Here is a 10,454-nt window from a genome sequence, read left to right on the forward strand (position 1 = left end):
TTGCATCAATATGTCCTCTCAAAGTACTGCATCCTGCAACAATAGCCACCCCCCCCATGCCAGTTCTCTCCCAACAGAGGCTCACTTCCAGGGGATATTTAGAGTTTAAAGGGCCAACATGCCATAACCTCTGCTGTCAAAAGTGTTGGGATACTGCCAGGGAGACAAAGGCCATCATGCCCCCACACCGTCTCCGGACGATCCATCAACCTCCCGTAGAAACGCAGTATCAGTCAATTAGCGACACAAGCCTCAGAAACATCTGTCCACATTCCAAGGACTTGTGCACGCCCTTTGCAGCATTCGCACAACGAAAGATGCACTCAGGAGAGGATTATTTACAACTTTATTCAGCGTTGGTCAGAACAATGAAAAACATGACTGCCTGTCTGCGTGTCCAGGCACAGAGAGAGAAAACAACAGCTATATACTAAAACAGAAACTTCCTGTGAGCCGGAAGCACGCAGACTGTGACTCAAACAACAGCCTGCTCCCTGTTTAAGGTGGAACGGAAATATCCTAACAAAAAGATGGTTGCGGCACAGCCCCCTCCCCCCCCCAGCACCTGCTCAGGGCAATTCTCAGGCCATTGCGCTGTTTCTGTGAATGGGACTCTTCGCTGTGTCAATGGCACACCACGGGCAATGTTCACTTCCTGCATGAAGCAGAAACACCTTCTTGCGCTTGTTGCACTTAGGAAATCTTGTCATGGGAACCCTGGTCTGCCATGAACCCCCAAGCACACAGTCACGGAGGCTCCTCCTCCTCAGGAGAAAGGTCCAGAAGAGTTTTTCTTCATGGTGGCAATTGACAATGGACATAGCAATGTTTTCCCATCCTATTGGTTACCGTATTTTAGCTTTATAAGACGCACACTATAGCCGCGCAAAGCCTTTTCAGGGCAGTGGGAGCGTTCCTCCCGCTGCCCTGAAGAGGCTTTGCGTTGCTTTCACTGAAGCCAGAAGAGCAAGAGGGATCGCTGTGCAGCGATCCCTCTTGCTGTTCTGGCTTCTGGGATTCAGAATATTTCCCCCCCCCCTTGTTTTCCTCCTCCAAAAACTAGGTGCGTCTTATGGTCGGTGGCGTCATATAGAGCGAAAAATACGGTACTTGTGTTGTCATTCAAATGGAACTTGTGATAACTATTCAGAACCTCAATGCATTACGAAAACTCTGTCTGGAAAGGTGTAAGCCCTGCAATTCACAACTGACTTGCTTGACATGTAATTTCTAACCTGTCTGACCTGCTGCAGCCCCTCCTAACGTGTGATGTTCTTTTTATGTTTGCATACACATCACTGACATTTGTGGGATGGGACTTCTTACCATTTTTGTGCCAAATGTAAATTTTTAAAAAGCTAAACATGCATTGTCTGGGGGTTCTCCTTTCTTTATTTTCAGAGAGGTCAATTCTTTGTCGTAACAAATAAATGACCAAAGTACAGCAAGCACGGGAATGGCTATGATCAGTCCAATTAGTCTTGATTTAGAAGCATATTTGCGCAGCGGTGTTAGTATTTTCATTCTCCTATTGCTGGGTCACATGATCCCATGTTTACATTCCTTACCATTGTATGTGTGGGAATGGAAGTATGACTGAAAAACTTCTGCTCTTTGTTCTTCTCTCTCTGAGGATGTTTGTGTGAGACGCTGCTCACACTGCTAGTCATGTTTGTTTACTTAATTTGAGGTAAATAATAAAATACTCGATGCCACATATCTGGACAGTCTGGCTTTTCACTGACTCTGCTGTTAGCGTGCACACAGGTCCATTGGATGTGTGTCACTGGATGTATGGGACCGCTGCCGAATTTGTGTCCTGATAAGCAGTTCTCACACACAACCATTACACATAAAAGATGTCCTAATCTGACTCCTGGTGCTGGAGGAGACTCTTGAGAGTCCCATGGACTGCCAGAAGATCAAACCTCTCCAATCTGAAGGAAATCAGCCCTGAGGGCTCACTGGAAGGACAGATCCTGAAGCTGAGGCTCCAAGACTTTGGCCACCTCATGAGAAGAGAAGACTCCCTGGAAAAGACCCTGATGTTGGGAAAGATGGAGGGCACAAGGAGAAGGGGACGACGGAGGACGAGATGGCGGGACAGTGTTCTCGAAGCTACCAGCATGAGTTTGACCAAACTGCGGGAGGCAGTGGAAGACAGGAGGGCCTGGCACGCTCTGGTCCATGGGGACATGAAGAGTTGGACACGACTAAACGACTAAACAACAACAACAATCTGACTCCTCCCAACTACACCCCCAACAGGATTGGCACCAGAAGCCTTTGCACCTGCTTTTGTGTTTATGTTCTCCCTGGAGGGGTGCCCAACGGCAATGCCTCGGGCTGAGAGTGTTAATTGGCTCTTCATCACTATCACTAGATAATGCTTCCGGAGTTATCTGACCCATTGGCAGACTGCCCTTGTCTGGGCTGTCTTCCAGCCTTCCCCCTCCCACTGATATCAGAGTGCCAGGTCTAGAAGGGGAGGGGGGTTGCAGCTGCAGGGTGTTAGCTAGGTAAGTCGAGCCTTCTGCCTCATCTGCAAGCTCACTCTCCGATCCTGTCTTGCTTACTGTGTCCTGGGGAGCCAGGTTCCTGACACCACTCCCCCCTCGAAGGCTCTCCTCCTCGTTGTCTTCTTACCTCCACCCACTGGGTCTAGGCCTGTCGGGGTAGTTGCGGTGAAACTCCCTTTGCAACTCAGGAGCGTGGACATCTGTCGTGAACTCCCAGGATCTCTTGAAATGGCCGTACCCCTCCCACTCTATCAGATCCTGTAGCCTCTTCTGTTCCAACGGGAGTCCGAAATCTGTGCCACTTCAAACTCCTCTTCTCCCTCCACTATCACTGGGGGAGAGGGTGCTTCTTTAAAGGCTTGGTAAGGGTGAGGAGGAACCACTGGGGATACCAATGCCCTGTGAAACACAGGGTGTATCTTCATGGAAGTTGGCAACCTAAGTCAGAACGTTACAGGGTTGCTCTGTTCTATCACTTCAAAGGGCCCCACCCACTGAGGATCCAACTTCTGGCACCTACCCTTCTGGGGCAGGTCTTTTGTGGATAGCCACACCTTGTCTCCCACCCTTATCTCTGCACCCTGTTGCCTGTGCTTATCTGCCCCCCTCTTGTACACTTCCCTAGTCAAGTCCAACTCAAACTATCCAACTTAAACAAGCTCCCTTAAACTATGCAGTGCTTCCATCTCCTGCACAAATTCCTCAGCTGCAGGCACCGACAGTCTGTCCTCTTGTGAAGGAAAGGTGCGTAGATGACGCCCGTGATTGGTGAAGAAGGGAGTTTGTTGAGTCGACGCATGCAGGGCATTGTTGTATGCAAACTCCGCCAAAGGCAGTTGGGACACCCAATCATCTTGCTGATAGTTCACATAGCACCAAAGGTACGGTTGCAACATGGCGTTAGTCCTTTCTGATTCCCCGTTCATCTATGGGTGCCTTGCCAAAGCGAGACATGCCTCTACCTTGAGCAATTGCATAAGTCTTCCAAAATCGTGAGGTGAACTCATCACTTGGTAGCTGGTTTTATACTGTCCAAAATGTCCAGCCGTAGGGTTATCATGGCACTGCCATAGGACCTCGGCTTGAAGTTCCCCCTCTGGGACATAGAGCGCCTCTCCGTTATACATCAAGCCATCTTTCTACTCGAACCCTTCAGCACTGCCTGCATCCCTAAGCAGTGCCTCTAGATTGGCTTTAGTGAACGCATCTTCAGCCATCTCCTGTTGGAACTCAGTCATCTCTGCCACCGTGACGGCCGCTAACTGCAGCTCCTCTGGCTTCAGGATATGGCAACACACGGAAGCCGGCTCTCCTCCTTCATACTCCAGCTTCCTGGAAAGGGCATCTGCTCCCTGGTTCTGACTGCCGGCTACATATTGCACCTTGAAGTCAAACCTGGCAAAAAACTGCACCCACCAGATTTGCCTTTGGTTGAGGTGCCTCACTGTTTGCCCAAACTCTGGGCTTTGGTGATGAGTGCGCACTTCTAGCTGGTGCTGCGCACCCTCCAGGAAATGCCTCCACACCTCAAATGTGTCTCTGATAGCCAGCAGCTCTTTCTCCCAGATGATGTAGTTTTGCTCAGAAAAAGTTAACTTCCTGGAAAGGGCGCAGATTTGTGAAGTTCAGGTCTGGCAGGCTTCCGTTGCGCAGCTCTGCTCATCCGGACCATAGCAGAGTAAAACACAGTGTGTGTCCTTTGTGTGTGTCAGCGTGCATAAATCAGAGTCTGCACTCAGCTTCTTTCTAAGCTAGAAGCGTTTATTTACAGCAGTAATAAATCAGCAAATGCGAGAGACGCGGCATCTTGTCTCCCTTCTCGGTCAAAACCGAAACCAGACACTGAACAAAGAAACAGATCCCGGATCTAGGATCTCCACCCCTCAAGAGGCAGGATGCTGAACTCTGAGCTTTTAACCCTGTAAGCTCTGATTCCCCTCACGCCCCCTCTCGTCCTGCACTGCTGGGGGCTCGTAAGTATCACACACTTACCCCAAAAACAAACCTGCACAGAATTCACTGTGCCTCTGGAAACCCAAAGGTTTGGTAAACCCATCTGCCAGATTCTTCTGGCTTGGACAGTACTGCAGCTTCACCAAGCCTGTCTGGACACTTTGACATACATTCTGGAAATGTATGTCCAGATGTTTGGTTCTGGCTTTAAACTGCCCAGACTCTGCCAACTTCAGACAGGGTTGATTGTCCTCCCAAACAGTGATGGGCAAACAACAACTCCCGCAGATTTTGTGGCCCCAACACCCGTAGAACTCCAGTTCCTGGCAAAGCTCCCACAGCGCACTGAACTCAGCTTCAGTAGAGGAAAGCGCAATGAGACTTTGCTTTTGGGACTTCCACCCAACTAGAGAATCCCCAAACTTTATTACCATCCCAGGCACAGACTTCCTATCGTCCAGATTCACCCAGTCGCTATCTGTCCAGCACGTGAGCTTGGCGTCACCCTTAGCTGACAACTTGAGACAGAAGTCTTTGGTATCCTGCAGGTATCGCAGCACCCCCTTGATACCATTCCAGATATGCACACTGGGCTTTGTAGCCTCCCTGCTGAACGAATTGGTAGCAAAAGCTATGTCAGGTCTGCTCCACTGGGAGAGATACAACAGACTACCCAGAGCTGACTGAAAGATCTCAGCGTTTTCGAACTCAGCATGTTCCACTAGCTGACTGTCTTTCACGTAGCTTGTCTCCATGGGTGTCCTGACCCCTGCACAATCAGACATTCTGAACTTCTCAAGCAACTGCTCAATCTTGCCTTTCTGACTGAGCAAGAAGCTTCCGTCTTCAGACCTGTCTATCTGAACTCCTAGGTAAACTTTCACCGGACCTAGGTTCTTGAGTTGGAAACGCCTTCCAAGCTCTTTGTCAAACTTTTGCACCTGTTTGCTACATGGATTATATCATCCACAAAGATCAAGACCAGTTCTTGTGACTCTCCTGACCCTTTCAGGTACAGGCAGCTGTCAGCAAGACTCTTCTTGAAACCTGAACTCTCTGAAGCTTCATTCAGACACAAGTTCCAGTTCGTTATCAAAGGCTCAGGTTGTTAATTATTCGTCGGAGGCGATTCCAAAGGCTCGACTGGAGGAAAATGAGCTTTATCAGCTTGGCCAAGTGGAGATTCCAACATGCCCTTTGTGTGTGTCAGCGTGAATAAATCAGGCGAGAGAAAGAGACAGCGGCCACACAGGAAAGAGGGTACCCAGGGGAAAGGTAAGCTCCACAGTTTATTTTGTGGGAGCCAGGGGTCTGATCAGCCCCAACCAATAGAGAGCAGTAGAGTGCCACTGGTTTTGGGAAGTTTGTGGGTAAAGGGGATTGGGAAGGTGCATGGGGTTTGTATGTATGTGCATTTGTGTGTGTATGGGGACACTCCAGTGAATATTTTGAGTGGATGAGACGCTGGGGCTCAGAAGCCACTGACGAAATGAAGTGTGGTCCTTGAGGTGTGGTTTCTAGTGCCGCAAGTCCGTCTAGGCCACTAACAGGACGCAGAGAAAGGTGACTGAGTGAGAAATTACGTTAGGTGGTCGGAGTGTCCCAAATCATGGGGGGAACAAGCAGTAAATTGACCCCCTTGCAGTGCTTTCTAGACATTTGGAAAGACTCCACAACGGGAGATGATTGGGGGTTCAAATTGAAGAAAGAAAGACTCCGAGCCCTATGCAAGGTTGACTGGCCGACCCAAGGGACAGGGTGGCCCAGTGAAGGGACTTTTGATGAAAATTTAGTCGACCCCCTATGGCGCCACATCCTCAAAGTCCATGCAGATCAATTTCCTTATACTTCCACCTGGAAAACTAATGTGGACCAAAATCCCCTTTGGCTGAGGAAGTGTAGAAATATACCCCCCCAAACAAAAATCGTGTGTGTTAAACACAGAAACAAAGATGCTATGCAGCATAGAGACAAACTTGAAGAAGCCCTTGGTGGAGTCTGGAAACCAGGTTAAAATGGGGCCAAAGAACACTCAGGAAAATTTGTTGTTGTTGTTGTTTAGTCGTTTAGTCGTGTCCGCCTCTTCGCCCCTGGACCAGAGCACGCCAGGCACTCCTGTCTTCCACTGCCTCCCGCAGTTTGGTCAAACTCATGCTGGTAGCTTCAAGAACACTGTCCCACCATCTCATCCTCCGTCGTCCCCTTCTCCTTGTGCCCTCCATCTTTCCCAGCATCAGGGTCTTTTCCAGGGAGTCTTCTCTTCTCATGAGGTGGCCAAAGTTTTGGAGCCTCAGCTTCAGGATCTGTCCTTCCAGTGAGCACTTAGGGCTGATTTCCTTCAGAATAGAGAGGTTTGATCTTCTTGCAGTCCATGGGACTCTCCAGAGTCTCCTCCAGCACCATAATTCAAAAGCATCCATTCTTCGGCGCTCAGCCTTCTTTATGGTCCAGCTCTCACTTCCACACATCACTACTGGGAAAACCAGAGCTTTAACTATACGGGCCTTTGTTGGCAAGGTAATTTCTTGGCAAGGTGACATCTTTATTTATTAGAACATAGAAGAATTCTAATAAATAAGAGATTGGGAGAAGAATTTGTATCTTCAGATGCTAACAAAAAAAGAGGAGTAGTTTTATATGTAAGAGGAAAGCATGAAACACAACAGCTATTTAAGGACAATGAGGGGTGAATGATAGCAGTACAAGTCACGATACAAGGCGAGAAAATGATTTTTGTAGGAATTTATGCACCCAGTGAGAGGAAATCAGAATTTTATAAGAAATCAGAATTTTATAAGGAATTGGAGGAGAAACTGTTTGATTACATGGACCAGAAAATAATATTATTGGACGACTTAAATGGAGTGGTTTCTCTTGAAATGCAAGGAAAAAAGATACCAATCAAGGAAAACTCCCAAAGACTTTTTTTCACTAGTTGAAAAACATGATTTAATAGATAGTTGGAGATTTAAATACCCAATAACCGAGCAATTTCTCCAATTCAAATCAAAGTTCAAGCAGAATAGAATACATGTGGCTATCGAGGGATCTGGTACCAAGAACAACAAAAGTTGAAATTCTTCCATGGACTCTCTTGGATCATGATCCTATAATCGTGGAATTAAATGGAAAAGATCAATCCTCCTTCAAGTGGAGAAATAATCAAAAATTATTGGACAACCCGGATATTGTAAAAAAAAGCACACACACAAAATTAACAGACTATTTGGAATGGAAATAAGTATGGGATGCCAGTAATTATGGTGCTGTAGGAGACTCTTGGGAGTCCCATGGACTGCAAGAAGATCAAACCTCTCCATTCTGAAGTAAATCAGCCCTGAGCGCTCACTGGAAGGACGGATCCTGAAGCTGAGGCTCCAAGACTTCTCATGAGAAGAGAAGACTCCCTGGAAAAGACCCTGAGGTAGGGAAAGATGAAGGGCACAAGGAGAAGGGGACGACAGAGGACGAGATGGTTGGACAGTGTTTTTGAAGCTACCAGCCCGAGTTTGCCAAACTGCGGGAGGCAGTGGTAGACAGGAGTGCCTGGTGTGCTCTGGTCCAGGGGGTCATGAAGAGTCAGACACGACTAAACGACTAAACAACAACAACATGTTTTTTAGCCACATGTGTTTCTTGTAAACAAATTATATCAAAATTTTTCTGAATTAACAAATGTTCAATTTTATTTCTTTTTACTTTATTATTAAGTCCATTCACATTCCATGATAGTACTTTCACTGCCATTTCAAATTCCAATTAAAATAATATATTTTTATTTTTAAGATTGGGATTCTTCTTCCTCCACTTTTTCCTCCTCTTTTTCCTCATCTATTTGTGGTTTGTCCTCTCAAATCATTCTTGGGCAAGGTGATTGAGCGGGTGGTTGCTGAACAACTCCAAGCACGCCTGGAGGATGTGGACCATTTGGATCCCTTCCAGTCGGGATTCAGGCCTCACCATGGGACTGAAACTGCCTTGGTCTCTGTGATGGCCTGGGATTCCGATTCAGAGGCTGAACCGGAGGAATCCCAGCCTGCACAGGAGTCCCTGCCTCCAGGGCCGGCTGAACTGGGGCAGGGCCTTGTTTCTGAAGTGGCTACACCTGTGCCGGATCCTCAGGAGCAGGCACCAGGTGAATCCACTCTGGCTCCGGAGGTGGTTGAGGACACAGTGCCTGCAGGTGCGCCTCTCCCAGCCCTGTCAGGGGAAGGTGAGTCTCCCCCTGGGTCCAGTAACCCTCCAGCCTCTCCTGAGCTGCAGAGGCTCAGGGCAGAGAGGCGGAGGGAACTGGTTTCTCCCAGGAGGAGTGCTCGCTTTAAGGCCAGGAGAGGCGGGTCTCCTGGGGGCCGGGACCGCCCCTGGCCTCAGAGAAGTTAAAGGCCAGTCAGCCCGGTCCCAGGTTGCAGGAGCAACGTCGTTGAAGAGCTGTTTCGGCCAGCACCCAGTCCTGTTCCTCCAGAGTTCCTGTCCTTGCCCGGCTCCTCGCTTTGGACCCCGCTTCGCCCATGGAGGACTGTCTTCTGACCCTCGACTCAGGTCCTGGACCTCACCCCACAGTAACCTCCCCCCGGGACCAGCACAGTCGCGCTGGTCGATGATCTCCGGTGGGCTAGGGATAAAGGAGAGAGCTGTTTCCTAGTTCTGCTGGATCTCTCAGCGGCGTTTGATACCATCGACCATAACATCCTTCTGGACCGTCTAGGGGGGCTGGGAGCTGTGGGCACTGTTATACAGTAGTTCCGCTCCTTTCTCCTGGGCTGTGTTCAGAAAGTGGTGGGGGGGTGAGTGTTCAGACCCCTGGGCTCTCACTTGTGGGGTGCCTCAGGGTTCTGTCCTCTCCCCCATGCTTTTTAACATCTACATGAAGCCACTGGGAGAGATCATCAGGGAGTTTGGGCTGGGTGTTCATCAGTATGCGGATGATACCCAGCTCTACCTCTCTTTTATTCAGAGCCAGTGAAAGTGGTGAAGGTCCTGTGTGAGTGCCTGGAGGCAGTTGGAGGATGGATAGTGGCTAATGGATTGAGATTGAATCCTGACAAGACAGAAGTATTGTTTTGGGGGGACAGGGGGTGGGCAGGTATGGAGGACTCCCTGGTAATGAATGGGATAACTATGCCTCTGAAGGACCAGGTGCACAGCCTGGGAGTCATTTTGGACTCACAGATGTCTAAGAAGGCACAGGTTTATTCTGTGTCCAGGGCAGCTGTCTACTAGTTCCATCTGGTACGCAGGCTAAGACCCTCCCTGCCCGCGGACTGTCTTGCCAGAGAGGTGCATGCTCTAGTTATCTCCCGCTTGAACTACTGCAATGTGCTCTATGTGGGGCTACCTTTGAAGGTGACCTGGAAACTACAACTAATCCAGAATGCGGCAGCCAGACTGGTGACTGGGAGCGGCCGCCAAGACCACATAACACTGGTCCTGAAAGACCTACATTGGCCCCCAGTGCATTTCTGGGCACAATTCAAAGTGTTTCTGACCTTGAAAGCCCCAAATAGCCTTGGCCCAGTATACCTGAAGGAGCATCTCCACTCCCATCGTTCTACCCAGACACTGAGGTCCAGCGCTGAGGGGCTTCTGGCAGTTCCCTCATTGCGAGAAGCGAAGTTACAGGGAACCAGGCCTTCTCGGTGGTGGCACCCACCCTGTGGAATGCCCTCCCACGCGAAGCCCGTTCTGGATCCACATGTCCTTCCACAGTGGGGACATAGGTTTCCTGGCGGGAGCTGATCACGGTGAGGGTTTGCCAAGTATTCCTTCCTCTTACCCAGCCAGATTGGCGGGGTATAAATAATAAATTATCATTGTTATTATTATTACCATTTGTGGCTCCATGAAAGGGTCTGATGGGGGGGGCAGCACAGTGCTTATGATCAGCAATGCAACTATGAAATAACAGCCCTGGGAATCTGAGGAGTCTGCTGGTTCATTTAGGCCAACGGCTCATTGTCATTCCTCATCCTGTTCTCACAGTGG

This window comes from Podarcis pityusensis (genome assembly GCF_964106645.2).
Source record: "Podarcis pityusensis genome assembly, chromosome: 12".
Taxonomy (NCBI): Eukaryota; Metazoa; Chordata; class Lepidosauria; order Squamata; family Lacertidae; genus Podarcis; species Podarcis pityusensis.